The sequence below is a fragment of the Giraffa tippelskirchi genome, chromosome 4 (assembly GCF_054371585.1).
Source record: "Giraffa tippelskirchi isolate mGirTip1 chromosome 4, T2T-mGirTip1v1.2.pri, whole genome shotgun sequence".
Lineage (NCBI taxonomy): Eukaryota > Metazoa > Chordata > Mammalia > Artiodactyla > Giraffidae > Giraffa > Giraffa tippelskirchi.
Window position 1 is genome coordinate 138,006,394 of NC_137278.1, and position 22,984 is coordinate 138,029,377.

Consider the following 22,984-nt stretch of genomic DNA (forward strand, 5'->3'; position numbering starts at 1 on the left):
ATCTTCTCCAGCCATCCTCCTGAAGTCCGCAGCGGTCCTTGCACTGGGATTTCTCTCCAGTGCCAGACTCCAGCTCCCAGCTGCTGCTCATTCCAGTGGTATTGTGTCCCTCTCTGGGGTATGGAGGCCCACAGCACAAATTGTCTGTGTGGTCCTCACTCCATTCAGTCACAGATCAGCTGCTTCACTCTCTGACAGCCTCAAACATGTCCACTCTGTCCCAACCGATTGCCCTGATGTGGGGATCTCATCACTGTTTCAGCTCCCCCACCCCCTGGGTGCAGATCCGGTCCCAGCTCACTCTCCTCCTCTTTTTCTCTTCCTTCTTTCATCCTACTAAGTTTTGTGTGGATCTATATTTTCCTTCCCAGTGGTCAGGGACTCCTGCCAGCTCTCAGCTGGTAGTCTGAGGCATTCTTGATATCTTATAAGTAAGGAATGAACATGCCATGCAGTCTCGTATGTCGACTAATTTGTTCATTTTTGAGGACATTTCCTACAGAGTAATTGCTTGTTTACTGGCAAAATGGGTAAACATAGAGTTTAATTTGGCAGTTTTGCAATGACATACTTTTGAAGTGCTTCTGCAATATTTTTTGAATTTATTTATTTACAATGAGTGTATTTTTTATAGAATGCATAAAAATTATAAAGAGCATATCTTAGGTTCTAAATTATTATATACTTCTGAGTATACACACAGCAATAACTCAAAATCATTAAAAATCTCAACCATATAAAGTTGAAAGAAAGAAGAGTTGTAGAATGAAATACAAAAATGATACTAATATCTGTGTGTAAACTAAACAGGTCAATAATACACAATGATTATAGATATATTTATGATACAGTAAAAGTACAAAGCCATGCAAGGAAATGATATCCACCAAATGTGGAATACTGTTGATCTTCATATATGTCATGGGCAGGGGAGGACTGGGTTCAAAGTGGGTGGCATGATGAACTGAAACATATCTGTTCTATTGATACTTTGTTTCAAACAAGAGAGAGATCTAAAGCAGATATAGCAAAATACTGAGGATTTAATAAGGCTATTATATAGCGAGATTATATACAGAGATTCATTATGTACAATTTTTTGTATGCTTGGAATATTTCATTTATAATGAGATGGGCAGAACTCTCACTCTTTCCCATTACACTCACATCTCATTGGCCAGGAACTCTATAACTGAGCCACTGAGGAGTTATGTTGGGGAAGTAGCTCCCTGATGGAATCTGGAGACAAACACAAACACACTAATGCATGGGCTTCACAGAGGCTGTCCAGGCCCAATGAGAAGTCTATACCTAATATAGTTATTCTGCTTGGTGATTCAGAAATAGTAAATTGAATGTTGTGTGTGTATGTTGGGTTGGTGTCATAGAAAATGAACCAAAGGAGAGAATTTGGGACACATGTTTATGGGAACAGGATGAAGTGATGATGCTCCTCTGATACCAAGAAGTTAAAATTGCCTGGGCCTAAAAGTTCCACATGGAACACTCTTGGGAATGGTGATACTATCAGATGGACTATGATGTACTGTTCTTGTTTTTCATGTGGGGAAACTGGCTCTTTCTTCTACAAAACTAACATTGTCCAAGTGGGTAGTATAAAAAAATGACTTAAAATATGGTCCTGTTTTTCCTGGTGAAGCCCACAGTCCAAGGTTAAAGACCGAGAAGAAAACAAGCCATTGTCATCCAGTGCTGTAGGTATTACGTTGACAGGCATGGCATCAAACAGGTACTGGGAAAAATCTTTGCATCACCATATAGTGCATAATTTTTCCTGTGACTCACAACAGTACTTTACTTTGTAAATTTGCAAATTTTATTTCTCTGCTAGTAGCCTTTAGTCTTTATTCTTAACATTATATAGAAAGCGCCCTATATACATTCTGTTCTGAGAGTGCATTCAAAAGTCCAATTCATTCATTAAGTCTAACAAAGTTAGTCTACGTATACAACTAACACAATTGACCATATAGTACTGTACTGTAATAGGTTTATAATACTTTTCACACAAATAAGACATAAAAAGCAAACCAAAAATAAAAAAATTAATCTCCCAGTACAGTGCCTTGAAAAGTACAGTAGTACAGTACAACAGACGGCATACAGGAACTGGCATGAAGTGAATGGGCAAGAAGAGTTATTGACTGGAGGAGGGAGAGGGGGTGGGAGATGGTAGAGCTGAAGAATCATCAGCAATAGGAGATAGAAGGCAAGTTGCAGTTTTCTCTCATGCCTGAAGTTGATGGAACACACTTTTGCATCTTTGAAAGTTCACAACTTGAAGGCTTGTATGTAGAGGAACTGCTGTACTCCAAGCGAAAAATAGACTGCGAATAAAATAATCAAGTCACAAAATTTGAACTCTCTCAAGAAGTTTACACAAAATATAATTTAATTTAAAAAGCTTCCTCTTGGGAATATATAACTCTTCAGGTTACTTTTTCCTCTCCAAATTATGATGCTACTATATATCCATGGAAACAAAAACACATTTTGTTTTACAGTATGAACTTCTTTCTTACACTGCTTCATGTATTCATTTCAAGTATATGAGATGAATGAAAAAGACTTTTCATTGCTTCATAATTTTATTTTCTTTCCATTGTTTTCCTGTTATGTTTCTCTTTATATTTAATGACCTAAAATATATAATTCTCAAAATTGTGATAAACAAGGGCTACATAGAGAAATTTTACAATTTTTGAAGACATGTAAAATCTTAGCAAGTGTTTCTGATTTGAGACATAGTGTAAAATACTTCAATTACATAGGCAAAAATTCTAACAGCAAATTCTATCTTTTAGTCATCTGTTTTCATCATGTCTTAAGCTAATAATGACCAAGTTATCATAGCAGAGGTTAAAAGGACAGACTACTTTAAGTTGTCTTCTTTGGGTCTTGAACATTGTAAGTCACCCATGATTCTCAACATGATTTATTGAGTTGACAAGAAAACAAAACAAAACACTTCTTCAAAGTCCAAACTTGTGTAAATAAAGTGTAACATTTCAGTCTTACGGATATCTCTGCATCTTGGATTCTTTTAAACAAACCCTTTAAAGGAGTTGTTTTAGGATTTTCATCAAAACAAGAGTACCTTCTAAACAAAATGTGTAGTTACTTTGAAGAGTTGCTCTAAGCTGTTAAAGAGATTTTCTTGAAGGGAAGACCTGGGGAGAGAGAAAGGAGCATTTGAAATGTGAAAACCTTGGCAGATATAGTGTGAAAATAAGTATTCTCTATACCACTAATTAGAAAAGGTTATTTGAATGAATTTTGCTTTAAAACTAAATTACTTTATCCATATAGAACATAATGTAAATGATGTTTCTTAACTGGATTAAGCTAAAGAGAATAAAAACAAAGGAATTACAAGAATTCCCTGTTAGTCTTTTTCCTGAGGCACACTTCCCAGACTTCAGGGTCATCATCTCATAAAACAAATTCTAGGATTCTTTAGAAAATTCTGTGACCCTGAATCTCAGAGTTGTCATTTTTTTATTCTATGCTTTTTGTATCATGCACAAGAAAACATCTTTTGGAAATCATTTGGCCATTGATATATACTATAGAAGTGTTAGTTTTTGTTTCAGTACAAGCTTTTTAATAAGAAAGAAAAAGAATGTCAGTATGTCTTAGCCAAAGAAGGAAACTTAATGGCAAAGACAGCAATAGTGTTCTTTCATGAAGCTTTCTATTCTAGTGTTATTAGCTTTACACATAATAACAATTTTGATAGCAACAGAAAAGCCAGAAAAATCTACCTCAAGTCTTTAATTTCATAAATGACAGTACTATCTGACAATATTTTTATGAATAAATAAGGTGGTTTTCTTTTGTACAGTGAAGTTTATTTTAAAAGACTGTAGCTTCATAGGCCCATATTGGTTTTGTTTTTTCTGGCTCTGGGGAAGGGGTCTGTGCTCTGTTTCTGATAAATTTCCCCTTGTTTTCAGTTTTGACAGATATTCCTTTGAATATGGTGTATGAAAATATTCTAGCATCAAACCAAGAATATCTAACCTTATTTATGTCTGTATTCTATCCTTAAACACAAACAGCTGTGCACACATACATCTGTCTCACGTCTGACCAAGTACTGCTGTCCAGGTCTTCATATATACAAATAAATGTTCCCAGTTTTAGGGGAAATCGTGGCTGGTGCAGCAGGAGTTTCAAAACCCACATGCATTTTTCAAATCTTACTTGTACAAACAAAAAGAGGAAAAATACAGACAAGCCAGATTTGGAATTGCTGACTTATAGAGTCAGTACAGAATGACTGAAGAATCTATATTTTGACCAAAAAATAAAAAAAATAAAGAGAACATGTATAAAAAAATTACAATTTGTCAAATCTTTTAGAGCTTAGGTTATGTCTTGGTAAAGAAAAACTAATTCTAAAGCCTTCATTAGTACTGCTTGCTCTATGACCCTGGGAAAGCAACTTACTGACCATTAGAAAGACGAGATGAGCCAAGTCTTTGCTAAATTTCTTGGTTCTCATTACTAAACACTTTGAGAAGTCACAGGCCAAGTAGAGATTCAAGAAGTTCCTCATTTTGATGATAAGATTAAGAGATATGTTTTATTTCATTATCATGTTTGTATGTCTTTCCCAATTTTCTATAATGAACATGAACCACTTCTATAATTGGTTTTAAAAGTTATTATAATAATTTCCCATTTAACCTTGAGGTTGATAAGTCAAACTATAAAGGCTATGGAGAGATTTTTTAAAAGCACATATTATTATATTATACATTTTTTAAAAAGGTTTTATTCCTTGTTTTACCTTATCTGGAAAAAAAAGGCACCCTACCCTAGAGAATTGGGCTTGTCTGGTGGCTCAGATGGTAAAGAATCTGCCTGCAATGCAGGAGACCTGGGTTTGATCCCTGGGTTGGGAACATCCCCTGGGGGAGGGCATGGCAACCTACTCCAGTATTCTTGCTTGGAGAATCCCCATGGATAGAGGAGCCTGGCAGGTTACAGACCACGGGGTCACAAAGAGTCGGACACAACTGAGTAAGTAAGCACAGCACAGCACTCTGGAGAATTAATTTTAAAATAAAATTAAAATGAAAGCAAGTGGAAAAATATATTTGCCACCAATGGAGAAGCCAAGAAAAGCTTCTGCAAAATTCTACAAGGTTTGTGATCTTTGGCATACTTCCGGTTATGTGATAGAAGATGGCTCTGTTTGGTTTGGAATAGTCATTCAGTCATTAATTTTTCTGTGCCTGTAAAAGTCAAACAATATATCTAGGGAAATTTGAAATCTTTTTCAAGAATTCACAAACTGTTTCTATTCTGATTGCCAGTTCAAGATGACAGATAGAGAACATGTATTAAACTTCTTTCCTCTTCAACCCCATTAAATTATAGAAAATGTGTACTAAATAAAATAAGACCGTAACAGCACAGGGCCATCAGTAGTCCAGAGACTATGAGGAAACCAAACTGAAAGACAGGTGTGCAGGTGAAATTTTTCTGGAGGAAAAAATTCTATCAGGGAACTATCTTCCTGATAGACTCTCTAATAGCTCTCTGTGAGACAGTCATGGGAAAAATGAGAAGGTTATAATTTTGTTAAAGATCTGCCCACTTAAAAAACAGAGAGTGATTAAAGACAAATCCAATCTAATTCCAACCCCAACTTTCATGGGTACAAAGACTGTAACTTCAAGCTAAACAAAGCTCTTGTTTTTGTTTTTTTTTTAACACTTTAATAAATTTATTTATTTTAGTTGGGGGTTAATTACTTTACAATATTGTAGTGGTTTTTGCCATACATTGACATGAATCAGCCATGGGTTTACATGTGTTCCCCATCCTGAACCCCCCCCCTCCCCATCCCATCCCTCTGGGTCATCCCATTGCCCCAGCCCTGAGCATTTGTCTCATGCATCGAACCTGGAATGGTGTTCTGTTTCAACATGTGATAATATACATGTTTCAATGCTATTCTCTCAGAACGTCCCATCCTCACCTTCTCCCTCAGATTCCCTAAGACTGTTCTATGCATCTGTGTCTCTTATTCTGTCTCGCATATAGGGTTATCGTTACCATCTTTAAAATTCCATATATATGCATTAGTATAGTGTATTGGTGTTTTTCTTTCTGGCTTACTTCACTCTGTATAATGGGCTCCAGTTTCATCCATCTCAATAGAACTGATTCAAATGTACTCTTTTTAATGGCTGAGTAATATTCCATTGTGTATATGTACCACAAAACTCTTTTTAAAGAGATTAAAAGCTATGTGAGGGGAAGGCAGAGCAGTTAATGGGGTTGGGAGTGGTTGCTGATTCGATTCCTTCTGCTTCTCAGCTCTAGGTATGTATTATGCAGAAGGAAGCTTGAACACTGGAAAACATCCGACTCTGGAGAAAACAGAAATAGTTGAGAAGAAAAGGTAATGTGTATCTATGCATATGATCATTTCTAATATGTGGATCCTGAAAGAGGGAGAATCTTCCTTTAGGATTTCAAGCCATAACTAAGCAGATTTGAAGAGGCCAGTTCCATAGCTTTCGCCAATGAAACCAGACCTATCCCTGAATATTACCTTTATGTAATTAACAAATTATCTTTCTAAAAAATAGTTTGATTAGAAAAACATTTCAAAATAGGAACTTGACAATGTCTGCATAAAATAAGCTATGAACACAAACATTCAGATTCTCTCCTTCTCCAAAAGCATGAACTGTAAAGCAAGACTACCTGAGTTCAAATTCTGTTTTAACCATATACTAGCTGAATGACCTTAGGGAAGTTGCTTAAACTCTCTGTTCTGTTTCCTCATCTTTAAACAGCTGTAATAATGCGTACACACAACATGGAATATTTGTGAGGATTAGATGAGCTAATATAAGATACTTGTCAATGGGACCCTAGGACATATTATTAGGTAAGCACTTATTGCTGACATTACTATTGGATAGCATCACCAACTCAATGGACATGAGTTTGAGCAAATCTCAGGGGTTGGTGATGGACAGGGAAGCCTGGCATGCTGCAGTCCATGAGGTCACAAAGTCTCGGACACGACCAAGCAACTGAACAGAACGTATCGTGAAAAAAGGAAGAAGAATTGTTTGTTTGTTGGCAAAGTGATGTCTCTGCTTTTTAATACACTGTCTAGGTTTGTCCCTTGGACAGAAAAGGAGATCAAACCAATTAAAGCTAAAGTAAATTAACCCTGAATATTTATTAGATGGAAGGTTGCTGAAGTTCCAATACTTTGGCCATCTGATGCAAAGAGCTGACTCATTGAAAAAGACCCTGATCCTGGGAAAGACTGAGGGCATAAGAGGGCAATAGACTATGAGATGGTTGGATGGCAGAGCATATTAAAAAGCAGAGACATTACTTTGCCGACAAAGGTCCATTTAGTCAAAGCTATGGTTTTTCGGGCTTCCATAGTGGCTCAGATAGTAAAGTGTCTGCCTGCAATACAGGAGACTCAGGTTCATTTCCTAGGTCGGGAAGATCCCCTGGAGTAGGAAATGGCAACCTACTCCAGTACTCTTGCCTAAAAAATTCCGTGGACAGAGGAGCCTCGTGGGCTACAGTCCGTGGGGTTACAAAGAGTCGGACCCGACTGAATGACTTCACACTCATGGTTTTTCCAGTAGTCATGTGTGGATGTGAGAGTTGGGCCATAGAGAAGGCTGAACACTGAAGAATTGATGCTTTTGAACTGTGGTGTTGGAAAAGACTCTTGAGAGTCTGTTGGACTGCAAGGATATCAAATCAGTCAACCCTAAAGAATATCAATCCTAAATATTCATTGGAAGGACTGATGCTGAAACTGAAGCTCTAATAATTTGACCATCTGATGTGAAGAGCCAACTCATTAGAAAAGACCCTGATGATTGGAAAGATTGAAAGCAGGAGGAGAAGGGGACAACAGAGGATGCGATGGTTGGATGGCAACTCCGATTCAATGGACATGAGTTTGAGCAAGCTCTGGGAGATGGTGAAGGACAGGGAAGTCTGGTATGCTACAGTCCATGGGGTTGCAAAGAGTCAGTCACAACTTAGTGACTGAATAATAACAACAAAGTTTTGTCATAGCTTTTCTTCCAAGGAGCAAGCATCTTTTAATTTTGTGGCTGCAGTCACAAAATTACTGTTCACAGTAATTTTGGAGCCCAAGAAAATAAAATCTGTCACTGTTTCAAATTTTTTCCCATCTCTTTGTCATGACTTGAGGGGAACAGATGCCATGATCTTTGCCTTTTGAATGTTGATTTTAAGTCAGTTTTTCACTCTCCTCTTTTACCCCCATCAAGGAGCTCTTCAGTTCCTCTTCACTTTCTGCCATTAGAGTGGTATTGCCTGCATATCTGTGGTTGTTAACATTTCTCTTGGCAATCTTGTTTTCAGTTTGTGATTTATCCAGCTGGGCAATTCCCATGATGTACTCTGCATAGAAGTTAAATAAGCAGGAGTGACAATATACAGCCTTGATGTATTCTTTTCAAATTTTGAACCAATCCATTGTTCCATGTCCAGTTTTAACTGTTGCTTTTTGACCCACATATAGGTTTCTCAGGAGACAGGTAAGGTGGTCTGGTATTCCCACCTCTCTAAGAAATTTCTACAGTTTGTTGTGATCCACACAGTCAAAGGGTTTAGCATTGTCAAGCAGAAGTAGATTTTTTAAAAAATTCCTTTGGTTTTTCAATGATCCAATGGATGTTGGCAGTTTGATCTCTGGTTCCTGTCCCTTTTGTAAATCTAGCTTGTATATCTGGAAGTTCTTGGTTCAACTACTGTTGAAGTCTTTGTTGTTGATCAGTCACTCAGTCATGTCCCACTCTTTGCGACCCTGTGGATTGCAGCACACCAGGTTTCCCTGTCATTCACCATCTCCCATAGTTTGCTCAAACTCATGTCCATCGAGTTGGTAATGCCATCCAACCATCTCATCCTCTGTTGCCCCCTTCTCCTCCGGCCTTCAATCTTTCCCAGCATCATGGTCTTTTCTAATGAGTTGGCTCTTCACATCAGGTGGCTAAATTATTGCAGTTTCAGCTTCAGCATCAGTCCTTCCAATGAATCTTCAGTATTGATTTTGTTTAGGATTGACTGATTTGATCTCTGTGCAGTCCAAGGGACTCTCAAGAGTCTTCTCCAACTTTTCCATCTACACATGACTACTGGATGTATGGATGTACCAGTAGTCACATTGACATCTACATTGAAGAATATTGAGCATTATCTTGCTAAGATGTGAAATGATAGCAATTGAACCATAGTTTTGAGATTATTTGGCATTGCTTTTCTTTGGGATTGGAATGGAAACTTTTTCCAGTCCTGTTGCCACTGCTGAATTTTCCAAATTTGCTAGCATATTGAGTGCAGCACTTTAACAGCATCATCTTTTAGGATTTGAAATAACATAGCTGAAATTCCATTATCTCCACTAGCTTTGTTCATAAGAATGCTTCCTAATGCCCACTTGACTTCACACTCTAGAATGTCTGGCTCTAGGTGAGTGAACAGAGCATCATGATTATTTGGGTCATTAAGATATTTTTTGAATAATTCTTTTGTGTATTCTTGCTACCTCTTCTTAATCTTTTCTGCTTTTGTTAGGTCCTTCCTTGCCATTTCTGTCCTTTACTGTGCCCATCTTTACATGAAATGTTCCCCTGGTATCTCTAATTTTCTTGAAGAGATCTCTTGTCTTTCCTTTTCTATTGTTTTCCTCTATTTATTTGCACTATTCACTTAAGAAGACTTTCTTTTTAAATCTCTCCTTGCTCTTCTATGGAACTCTACATTCAGTTAGGCCACCATGATGTTCATTCTTGCCATCAAGATGCCACTCTTGCCATCTTCAGCTTGACCTACTTGAGTATTATAATGATATTCTAATATTAGTTTTTTTATTCTGGTCATTCATCCATTCATTCAGCAAATGTATAGTGAGTCTCTACTGTGTATTAGGCACCGTGCAAAACGTTGAGCTTACCACATAGAACTTAGTGGTCTAATGAGAAACTTACACATTACTGAAAAATGTATTTAATTACAAATTATGAATATTATGAAAGAAAGGAATAAGACTTAGTAGCAATGAAAACTGTTTACTGATTCAGGGATAGAAAAAACAGTGGGACAAAAGAGAATCAAGAAACAGATCCACACATCTTTGGAAGCTTGATAAATATCAAGTTTTTATAAATGGATGGGGAAAAGAAAGACTATCCAATACATTTCAAATATCAGGATATTTTGTTATCCAGATTAGAAAAAAAATGGAATCATATTAATACCTCTTACTACACATAAAATAAATTCTAGGAGGTTAGTGTGAAGAAAAACACAAAACTATGATATCAGATATTTTTCCAAAAGGATATATTTATGACTTTTATATAAAGAAGTTGTTTTTATGTCACAAAGATCATATATCATAAAAATATCAATAAGGATGACTAAACACTCAAAATTTCAGTGATATCTATAAAAGTTTTATACCTAGAAAACATAAATACATAACAGAAAAGTGTAAATATGTAACAAAATGAAAAACAAGGCAATAGACAGTGGTCAAAGGGCACAAACAGACTTTAGAAAAAATGAATAAAAGAAGCCCTCCATCAGAGGGCAGACTGAAAACCACAGTCATAGAAAACTAACCAATCTAATCGCATGGACCATAGACTTGTCTAGCTCAATGAAACTATAAGCCATGCTGTGTAGGGCCACCCAAGACAGACGGGTCATGGTGGAGAGGTCTGACAAAATGTGGTCCACTGGAGAAGGGGATGGCAAACCACTTCAGTATTCTTGCCTTGAGAACCCCATGAACAGTATGAAAAGACAAAAAGATCAGATGCTGAAAGATGAACTCCCCAGATTGATAGGTGCCCAATTAAGCTACTGGAGATCAGTGGAGAAATAACTCCAGAAAGAATGAAGAGACAGAGCCAAAGCAAAAACAGCACCCAGTTGTGGATGTGACTGGTGATAGAAGCAAGGTCTATGCTGTAAAGGGCAATATTGCACAGGAACCTGGAATGTTAGGTCCATGAATCAAGGCAAATTAGAAGTGGTCAAACAGGAGATGGCAAGAGTGAATGTCAACATTTTAGGAATCAGTGAACTAAAATAGACTGGAATGGGTGACTTTAACTCAGATTACCATTATATCTACTACTGTGGGCAAGAATCCCGTAGAAGAAATGGAGTAGCCATCATAGCCAACAAGAGTCCAGAATGCAATACTTGGATGCAATCTCAAAAACAACAGAATGATCTCTGTTCGTTTCCAAGGCAAACCATTCAATATCACGGGAATCCAAATCTATGCCCTGACCAGTAATACTGAAGAAGTTGAATTTGAACAGTTCTATGAAGACCTACAAGACCTTCTAGAACTAACACCCAAAAAAGATATCCTTTTCACTATAGGGGACTGGAATGCAATAGTAGGAAGTCAAGAAATACCTGGCGTAACAGGCAAATTTGGCCTTGGAGTACAGAATGAAGCAGAGCAAAGGTTAATAGAGTTTTGCCAAGATAATGCACTGTCATAGCAAACACCCTCTTTCAACAACACAAGAGAAGACTCTACACATGGACATCACCAGATGGTCAACCCTGAAATCAGATTGATTGCATTCTTTGCAGCCAAAAATGGAGAAGCTCTCTACAGACAGCAAAAACAAGACTGGGAACTGACTGTGGCTCAGATCATGAACTCGTTATTGCCAAATTCAGACTTAAATTGAAGAAAGTAGGGAAAACCACTAGACCATTCAGGTATGACCTAAATCAAATCCCTTATGATTATACAGTGGAAGTGAGAAATAGATTTAAGGGACTAGATCTGATAGACAGAGTGCCTGATGAACTATGGATGGAGGTTCATGACATTGTGCAGGAGACAGGGATCAAGACCATCCCCATGGAAAAGAAATGCAAAAAAGCCAAATGGCTGTCTGAGGAGGCCTTACAAATAGCTGTGAAAAGAAGAGAAGTGAAAAGAAAAGGAGGAAAGGAAAGATATACCCATTTGAATGCAGAGTTCCAAAGAATAGCAAGGAGAGATAAGAAAGCCTTCCTCAGTGATCAGTGCAAAGAAATAGAGGAAAAGAATAGAATGGGAAAGACTAGAGATCTCTTCAAGAAAATTAGAAATACCAAGGGAACATTTCATGCAAAGATGGGCTCGATAAAGGACAGAATGGTATGGACCTAATAGAAGCAGAAGATATTAAGAAGAGGTGGCAAGAATACACAGAAGAACTGTACAAAAAAGATCTTCACGACCCAGATAATCACGATGGTGTGATCACTCACCTAGAGCCAGACATCCTGGAAAGCGAAGTCAAGTGATGGAGGTGATGGAATCCCAGTTGAGCTATTTCAAATCCTCAAAGATGATGCTGTGAAAGTGCTACACTCAATATGCCAGCAAATTTGGAAAACTCAGCAGTGGCCACAGGACTGGAAAAGGTCAGTTTTTATTCTAATCCCTAAGAAAGGCAATGCCAAAGAATGCTCAAACTACTGCACAATTGCACTCATCTCACACACTAATAAAGTAATGCTCAAAATTCTCCAAGTCAGACTTCAACAATTTGTGAACCGTGAACTACCAGATGTTCAAGCTGGTTTTAGAAAGGCAGGGGAACCAGAGATCAAATTGCCAGCATCTGCTGGATCATCAAAAAAACAAGAAAGTTCCAGAAAAATATCTTCTTCTGCTTTCTTGAATATGCCAAAGCCTTGACTGTGTGGATCACAATAAACTGTGGAAAATTCTGAAAGAGATGGGAATACCAGACCACCTGAACTGCCTCTTGAGAAATCTGTATGCCGGTCAGGAAGCAACAGTTAGAACTGGACATGGAACAACAGCTGCTGCTGCTGCTATTAAGTCGCTGCAGTTGTGTTCGACTCTGTGCGACCCCATAGACGACAGCCTGCCAGGCTCCTCTGTTCCTGGGATTTTCCAGGCAAAAACACTGGAGTGGGTTGCCATTTCCTTCTCCAATGCATGCATGCATGCTAAGTCGCTTTAGTTGTTTCTGACTTTGTGCAATCCTGTGGACAGCAGCCCACAGCCTCCTCTGTCCCTGGGATTCTCCCGGCAAGCATACTGCAGTGGGTTGCCATTTCCTTTTCCAACGGAACAACAAACTGGTTCCAAATAGGAAATGGAGTACGTCATGGCCGTATACTGTCACCCTGCTTATTTAACTTATATGCAGAGTACATCATGAGAAATGCTGGGCTGGATGAAGCACAAGCTGGAGTCAAGATTGCTGGGAGAAACATCAATAAACTCAGATATGTAGATGACACCACCTTTATGGCAGAAAGTGAGGAAGAACTAAAGAGCCTCTTGATGAAAGTGAACGAGAAGAGTGAAAAAGTTGGCTTAAAGCTCAACATTCAGAAAACTAAGATTGTGGCATTCTGGTCCCATAACTTTATGGCAAATAGATGGGGAAACAGTGGAAACAGTGGCAGACTTTATTTTTTGGGGTTTCAAAATAACTGCAGATGGTGACTTGCAGCCATGAAATTAAAAGATGCTTGTTCCTTGGGAGGAAAGTTATGACCAACCTAGATAGCATATTTAAAAGCAGAGGCATTGCCAACAAAGGTCCATCTAGTCAAGACCACGATCTTTCCAGTAGTCATGTATGGATGTGAGAGTTGGACTATAAAGAAAGCTGAGCACCAAAGAATTGATGCTTTTGAACCTTGGTATTGTAGAAGACTCTTGAGAGTCCCTTGGACTGCAAGGAGATCCAACCAATCCATCCTAAAGGAAATCAGTCTTGAATATTCATTGGAAGGACACATGTTGAAGCTGAAACTCCAATACTTTGGCCTCCTGATGTGAAGAGCTGACTCATTTGAAAAGACCCTGATGCTGGGAATGATTGAAGGCAGAAGGAGAAGGGGATGACAGAGGATGAGATGATTGGATGGCATCACTGACTCAATGGACATGAGTTTGAGCAAGCTCTGGGTTTGGTGATGGACAGGGAAGCCTGGTATGTTGCAGTCCATGGGGTCACAAAGAGTTAGACACGACTGAGGGAGTGAACTAAACTGAATTGATATAGAAAGAGGGAAGTGTAGAATGAATCTAAAGCTCTAATTGGAAAAGGAAAAACAGTTATTTTTATTAGCCAGGATAAAGGGATGTTTGGTCATTTTTATTTTTTGAGCAATGTCCATGTTTTTGTTTATATTCAGTACAATTACAATAGTACCCCAGGTTTTTGTCTTATCACAGTCACAGTGTGGCCTTGTTGTTGATGTTCTGTAAAATTGTCATTGTTTAACTTGAGAGCACCAGTTTTTAAGTATTTATAGTAGGAATAAATTGAAAACAATCTAAATGTCCAACAGCAGGAGAAGATGGACATAAAAATACAGAATATTAAAGAACATATGAACCCAAATTATATATACAGTATTTTTTAATGTATGAGAATTATATATATACATGGAATAAACTTTTTCAAAATGCACAAAAGATAGAATGTATCAATGAATATATCATTTGTGATGATAGGACATTTATGGATGTAGTAAGTCACAAATTTAAGATAGTAGTTACATTTGGGAAGGAAAGAAAGTGAACTGAAGAAAGCATACATTGTGGGCTTCAACAATCTGAAACACTTTATTGAAAGAGTAACTTTAAAAAATTATGGTGAAAATGTCAACATTTGATGAATTTGAGTTATGAGTGAATGGGTGATTATTTATTCATTTTTACATCTGATGCTTGATATTTTTCATAATTATAGAAAATCCAATCATAGTTTCAAAACTTACATGCCAAAATTTTTGAAATTTTTCATTTTATCCTTTCTTTACCTGGACAAAATCTACTGATGAAATGCCCCCCTGCAGGAGAATTTTAGTGTAGTTTAGGATTCTTGTAGGAGTAATCTGAATGATCAGATTAAAGCAGCTTTCTACTGTGAAAGTTGGAATCACCCAGAAAATATCCTTGCATTGGGGGGCTTGTCCAATTTATGCCAGCATTAAATGTACACTTTGGAAAGCGTTTATATAGAATGAATCTGCTCCTGATTTTGAAATTCTTTAAGAAAAAAGAAGAACAAGTATGGAAGAAGAAGGAATAGGAAGAAGAGGACAAAAGGAAGGATGGAGGAAAATCCTATAATCTAAAAACAGTTTGATAAACTAACTGCCAGAAATCCTAATTGAGTTATGCAAGCCTTTTATAATTATAACTAACACATCTTGTTTATTTTATTACCAGTTAGAAATAACCCTCAGGGAGAATGTTAGTGTGATTTAGGACCCTTATAGGAATGATCTGAACGCTAGATTAAGTCAGGGAGATGGAATTTTAATGATTCAACTGGTCTCTATTTTCTGGGATTGGTCCATATGGTAATAACCTACCAACAAATATTTTCAGAAAGTGAGAAGAGACACGAAAATCATCTCTAGTGACAGGCAAGAGTATTTTAAAAGTGTTAATGAAAGGCTTTTCATGGCATGTGTTAAAGATGGTAAGGAGAACTTTCAAGAGGGACAACTGCAGAGAGAGTTTTCCAGTAGGAAAGAGAGACGGTGCTTAACTCAGTTTAAGAACAAGTGAAGATTTACAGCCAGGGAACAGGGTGGGGCAGGGGATGGAAAATAACTGAGTAAATATCAAAGCTATGGTGATTCTGGCTAACCTGACATAACAAGATTCTTGCTGAAGTTAGGCCATATTGATAAAATATCAAGGAAGGGATTTTTGTTTATCTGACTCAGCAGGATTTTTGCTAAAATTGGGCAAAGCCACAGCAAAAGCAGAGGCCAAGATCACAGAGGAGGAGCCTCTCAGAAGAGCCTGACTGAAGTTTGGTCAAGGGGAAAGTCTTTATCAAATATTAGTATAAGAATGTGGCTAGACTTTGGGAAGAAATCATTGGGACTTGGAGCTTTTGGGACAGAATAATATAAAATTAAAGTCTAAATTTTGCAGCATGTCACACAAGGCTGCTTACTGTCTTATCATTATTCCAGGCTTTAACCTTCTAGCCAACAGCTCCAATATCTGAAAAGGAATAAAACATTACCAATGAAGGACATTATTGCTCAGTAATTCTTAGACATCTGCATCTTAGTTGTTGCTATTCATTTATTCAGTCATGTTCAACTCTTTGTGACCCTATTTACTGCAGCATGCCAGGCTTCCCTGTCCTTCACCACCTTTTGGAGCTTGCTCAAACTCGTGTCCATTGAGTCGGTGATGCCATCCAACCATCTCATCCTCTGTCTTTCCCTTCTCCTCCTTCCCTCAATCTTTCCCAGCATCAGGGTCTTTTCCAATGAGTTGGCCCTTCACATTAGGTGACCAAAGTATTATAGCTTCACCTATAGCATCAGTTCTTCCAAAGAATATGCAGGGTGGGTTTTCTTAAGATTGACTGACTTGATCTCACTGCTGTCCAAGGGACTCTCAAGAGTCTTCTCCAGCACCACAGTTTGAAAGCATCAATTCTTCGGTGCTCAGTCTTCCGCATGGTCCATCTCTCACATCCATATACATGACTACTGAAAAAGTCATAACTCTGACTGTACGGACTTTGTTGGCAAAGTGATGTCTCTGCTTTTTAATAGACTGTCTAGGTTTGTCATAGCTTTTCTTCCAAGAGCAAGCGTCTTTTAATTTCATGGCTGCATTCACCATCTGCAGTGATTTTGGAGCCCAAGAAAATAAAGTCTGTCGCTGTTTCCATTTTTTCTCCATCTATTTGCTATGAAGTGATGGGACCAGATGCCAGGGTCTTAGTTTTTTGAATGCTGAGTTTTAAACCAGTTTTTTCACTCTCCTCTTTCACCTTCATCAAGAGGCTCTTTAGTTTCTCTTCGCTTTCTGTCATTAGGGTGGTGTTATCTGCATATCTGAGGTTGTTGATATTCCTCTTGGCAATCTTGATTCCAGCTTGTGACTCATCCAGTCAAGCATTTCACATGATGTACTCTGCATATAAATTAAATAAGCAGGTTGACAATATATAGCCTTGATGTAATTCTTTCCCAGTTTTGAACCAGTCCATTGTTCCATGTCCAATTCTGCTGCTTTTTCGTCCTGCATACAGGTTTCTCAGAAGACAGGTAAGTTTGTCTGGTATTCCCATCTCTTTAAGAATTTTCCACAGTTTCCTGTGCTATTCACCTCAAAGGCTTTAGTATAGTCAGTGAAGCAGAAGTAGATGTTTTTCTGGAATTCTCTTGCTTTTTCTATGATCCAAAGTGTGTTGGCAATTTTAAAATCAAGATGATATTCTATTGTGAACCTCTCATGATAAAACACATATGGGAGAAGAAATATTGTGATATGTGATTCTAGACTACAGCATTTGCAATGGGAAAAAAGCAGTGTAACAGCTTGTTTAACAAGAAATCAACAACTGTTGTTCCTTTTACTTTGTGGCTCTAGCCATCAGGAGTTATAATGAAACATTCACAGTACCATGGTTGTGGACAAGATGTTTCTGTGAGTTCTGCTACTTTATAACAACCTAGGAAGAATGTCTGAAATATTGCTTAGTGTGCAACTATCACACTAGTGTGGCTGAACTCTTGACATCATATAGTAGAAAACTCTCACCCACACAGATACAGTTGAAGAGTGACTAAGACAGAGAGATGTTTATAATTCTTGGAGCAAGAATAAGCGTAGACAGTACATCTGTTTGATCTCTATCCTACAAATGTGTGTGTGCATGGAGTGGTCAAAATGAGAATTCTGGATTCAGACTGAAGTCAGAACTAGAATCTAGCCCTTTCACTTACTAGATCTGTGACTTTGACAAGTTTCTTTACTGTGCCTTAGTTTTCTCATTTTAAAATGAGATAAAAAGATCAGTATAATGTGAGGACCAACAGAAATAAAGAAATTTTTAGTGCTTAGCCCAGAAAGAAGTTAAAAATATTAACCATTACTACTTTAACTAGTACTACTACTATTACAATTGTTCAGCTCCATAGCCTACCAAAATCTGAGAGTTGGTGATGGACAGGGAAGCCTCATGTGCTGCAGTCCATAGGGTTTCAAAGAGTTGGACACAACTGAACAACTGAACTGATAGCCTATCACACTACTTTGTGCATAATTTATACTTAATAGGTATTTGTTGGATTAATTCCTAAAGAAAAATCATCATTCTCTTTTAAGTTTTTGACTGAGTCTGGATAGAGACCAATGATTGAGACACCCCTGTTCCCTTTAGTAACTCATGGTGCTGCTGCTTGTGATATGTCAGCTGGGACATAAAAAAGGCCACTTAATCTCCTCCGACAGTCCAGTGTCTGGATGAGGGTGATGTATGGAGGCACCTGGATAAATCTCGAGCCTGCAGTAAATAGCCAAAGGGTAGCATTTGCTGAGTTGTGTGTTGTAAACACATGGTGAACAATTGTAGTTTTATCAGGAGATTTGAAGAAGGCCTAGTAATATATTCAATAATTTTGAGAAACCACTATAAAGTCTTCACTTCATGTGTTCCTAAAGATAAGCAATCTTGGTCAGGGCCCATGGTGAAAGTGTGTCTTCAAGACATTACACATTCAAGCATATGGCACACTTGTATATCGAGTTGTCAATATTCAAATGGATTCTAGTCCTCTAGTCCTCCAGACTGTTCTATCCCAGCTGCAGAAGACAGAAAAGCAAATCCCAAACAAACCTATTCTGAGAGAGAAGCTGTGTAAGAAGTGCAAGGCGAAGATATTATGTATATATATTTGTGTTAGGAAGATTTAAGAGCTAAATAGAATAAATGTCACAGTCCAAAGTATGAAATAGAGCTATGGCAGAGGACAACCTAAAAGTAACAAGTCATCAGAGAATGAGAATTTGAGAAGGAAATAAGGTTAGTACAACATGCTTCCAGCAGGCAGCAGCTTATCAAACTGGAGCTCTTTCAGAGGATGGAGGGTGTACCTTGAATGGTTAAGCACCACCCTTGGCTTCCATCCCTAGTCTGCAAGCTAGAAGGATTCAGTGACTGCTAAAATTGACTGCTATTCACGAAGAAGAACTACAGTGAGATGGTGGATGCTGTGTTCTCAGGAGCCAGGCAGTATGGGTTTAAATCCAGGTTCTACAGGTTGCTAGGTGTGTAAAGGCAGCTTCTTAAATTTCTTGCACCTCCTTTTGCTCAGCTAAATGAGAATAATGCAAATATATGTACTTTACAGAGCTATTATGAGGATTAAGTGAGTTATCTACACAACTCAAGTGTCATGTTTGGCATACGGTAAGTCTGATCTTTATCATCATCATCAACATCATCCAAAAAAAATAAAAAAGTTCCACAGTACTCTAGGTGTGTGTACTCAGTTGCTTCAGTCATGTCCATCTCTTTGTGACCCCAGACCCCACGGACTGTGGCCTGTCAGGCTCCTCTGTCAATGGGATTTTCTAGGCAAGAAGACTGGAGTGGGTTGCCATTACTTCCTCCAGGAAGGAATCTGACCTAGGCATCAAACCCTTGTCTTCTGTGTCTCCTGCATTACAGAAGGATTCTTTACCCACTGAACCGAAGCCCACTTTAGGTATGTAATATGCAATTTAAAAAATCAATATTTACCTACACCATAGGTAAGGTGTCTTCTTTCATAGACAGTCTTGGTGGAATAGACTAATTGTGTCAGGTTATTTTTTAATATATATTTTATTTTAAAATTAGAGAATAATAACTTTACAATATAATGATGGTTTTGCCATACCTCAAGATGAATTGGCATTAGGTATGCATATGTCCCCTTCCACTTGAGCCCCCCTCCCACCTCCTACCCCATCCCATCCCTCTAGGTTGTCACAGAGCACTGACTTTGGGTTCCCTGCATCATACATTGAACTCCCACTGTCTATCTATTTTGCATATGGTAGTGTATATGTTTCAATGCTGTTCTCTCACATCATCCCACCCTCTCCTTCCCCCAGTGTGTCCAAAATGTCTGTGTCTCTTTTGCTGCCCTGCAAGTAGGATCATCAGTACTATCTTTCTAGGTTCTATATATATGCGATATTTAACGTACAATATTTGTCTTTCTCTTTCTGAATTAATTCACTCTGTATAATAGGCTCTAGGACTATCCACCTCATTAGAACTGACTCAAATGCATTCCTTTTTATAGCTGAAAAATATTGCATTGTTTATATGTACCACAGCTTCTTTATCCATTCATCTGTAGATGGACATCTAGATTGTTTCCACATCCTACCTATTGTAAAGAGTACTGCAGTGAAGATTGGAGTATAAGTGTCTTTTTCAGTTCTGGTTTCCTCAGGGTATATTTCCAGTAGTGGAATTGCTGCATCATATGATAGGTTTATTCCTAGTTTTTTAAAGTAATCCATAGTGGCTGTATCAATTTGCATTCCCACCAACAGTGTAAAGGTGTTCCCTTTTCCCCACACCCTCTCAATCATTTATTGTTTGTAGACTTTTTGATGATGGCTGTTCTGACCTGTCAGGTTATTTGGACTCTTTTTGGGTGAAGTTTTGATGTTCTTCAGGTTCTTATTGTTAAAAACTTAACGTTGTTCTGAGTCTTACATTGGGTATGGAGGAGTGTCCGGCACAGAAAAATCCTTTTAGAATTTAAAACCTTTCACAAGTCTTCAGTGTGAGCTCTGTTGATAAAAGATGACATTTATGGGGAAATAATGTTGTTTTAACAGGTTTCAGTTCTTGCCTTATTTCCTCTCTCCCTTCCTTCCTATTCCTGAAAGTTGAATCTAGTAACGGGCTCTTTAGCAGGCTTTGGCCTGTTCAAGTGGTTGAGCCAAATCTGACGGAGCAGGAACTAATGTCAGCCAAGTCTTCTGAGGAGGCTGTGGATTGAGTCATGCTGGAGGCCAGCCTGGGGTACTGGCCCGAAGGGGGCCAGTGGTGTCTGGACGTCACCTCTGAGCCTTTCCCTCCTCCATCCTATCCTCTCTTGTGTTGGTTCAGGCTTCTGGCTCTTATGTCACTCCATAGAACATTTTGCCAAAAAACCCCAGACTTAGAAGTCTTACAATTCCTGCCAGTATGTTTATGTCAATGATATATTGCTGGAATATGCTGTACTGGATGATAAACCCATCTCAGGTTTTGCATGTTTATGTCTGTGTGTGTGTGTGTGTGTGTGTGTGTGTGTGTGTGTGTGTGCATCTAGGGATAGGAGTATTGAAAGACACTAGGAAATATGAATGGCTAAAGAAAGTTTGAGTCTGATTTGATTTGGAATAGGCTTACCAGGACATACACATAAATTCTCATCAGTGGGATGATATGATAGTAAGAAAACTGACAACCACATTTGATTTCTTATAGACTTACTTTTCTCTCTGGATTAGCTGACACTATTTTTTTAAACTTTATTTTATTGAAACATAGTTGATTTATAATATTATGGTATCTTCTGTTGTACAGCAAAGTGATTCAGAATTATGTTAAGTAGAAACAACAACAAAGATTTTCTTTGCTGGGACAAAACATGAATCATAATATTGACCATATCTCAGAGGGTCTAAGAGCAAGAAAAAGAATTCAAAAGCATCAGAGAGAATATTTAGAATGCACAAATATGAAAATTGCTTTGAAATTGTAAAGTACCTTCTAAATGTCAGAACTTTTTGCACATGTTTCCTAATTCTCATAGCAAGCCTTCAAAGTTTGTACTATATTTCTTACTTTATGTAAGAACTAAAATTGAGGCACAGCAAAGTAGGTGAGTTTCCCAATGTCAAACGGCTGGCAAAGGAAGACTTAAGGATGTGTTCAGGCACTGTGTTAGCAATTTACATGTGTTACTTCATTTACTCTTTACAGCAACCCTTTAAAGATGAGGACGTTTAAGAGGAGATTCAATAAAGATAATGGCAAGGACTAGATTTAGAATTTATAATCTTAAACACATATAGTTTATCGTCTTTTTAAATGATCGAATTTTCCTCTTGAGAGCATTTCAAGCTCAAAATAGGTTGTATCTGGCATCTTGTTAATTTTCAAACAAGTGCGAGATGGTTATTCTTCATCCAAGAGTTCAAAATCAGACCTACACTATATCTCTGATAAAGAACTGTTGCTTTCAAAATTGGTATGTGCCAACGTTCAAGTTATTAGTATGTCAAGAGGGTCAGTGGTCTTCAGATCTTTCCCTTTTCCATATAGTTTGATACTTGGTTGTACATGTAGGGGTTAATACTATAGGCATGCTATTGATGACCTTGAAATGACTTTTATCTTCACAAATTACTAATTACATGACTGGTCAGTTAAGCAACCTCTCAGAAATAAAAGGAATTCTTACCCGCATTAAGGATAATGTAGTTAAACCTATTTCCCATTTGTCAGGTTCAGGGTTTTGCAACACAGTAAATGTGAGAAAATATATTAGAAAATTCACTGCAAGGAATTATTTCACTGATAACATCAGTAAAGAAGAGAAAATAAATCTAACCAGGGAAGTTTTATCTCTTCAAAATCATTGAAGATACTTAGAAGTTTGTGTTGGACTTACACATTTTGTGTAAATCCTCAAAAGAAACAATAGAGATCAAGCAATCATATTAAACAATTTGGGTATTTATTTTTAGCAAGAACTAAGTCTATTAATGTTTGTGTCTAACAGTTTCCAGATGGCCTACTTGTACATGATGTAGGAATCAATTTTAAACTCAATAAATTGAAGGACAAAGTGGAAGCATTCAAAGGCATTTACCAAAGATTTTCTTTTTTAAATATATACCTAAGATTTTAAAGTTATTGATTATATTTGGTGCATTCTTGAGACAATCCAGACCAGAAGATGTATTGCAATTGAATCCTTTTCTGCTTTGTGTTTTACTTTATCCATTTGCTGAAAATTTGGAACCAAATTTTGAGTCTCAACTTTAATATAGATTATTAACTGGGTCACTTCCTTCATCGTATTTTCTCTTTCT

The 22,984-nt window shown here is 37.7% G+C and overlaps 1 long non-coding RNA gene across 1 annotated transcript in view; it reads right to left on the minus strand.

The window, feature by feature from the left end:
- Nucleotides 1-592: 592 nt before the first annotated feature.
- LOC145544597 (uncharacterized) overlaps nt 593-22,984 on the minus strand; it is a 34,301-nt gene continuing 11,909 nt past the window's right edge. Inside the window, exons 3-4 of the long non-coding RNA XR_014081482.1 lie at nt 3,119-3,191; nt 593-2,348 (exon numbers count right to left, since the gene is read on the minus strand). This is a non-coding gene — a long non-coding RNA (uncharacterized LOC145544597). The remainder of the gene's footprint in view (nt 2,349-3,118; nt 3,192-22,984) is intronic.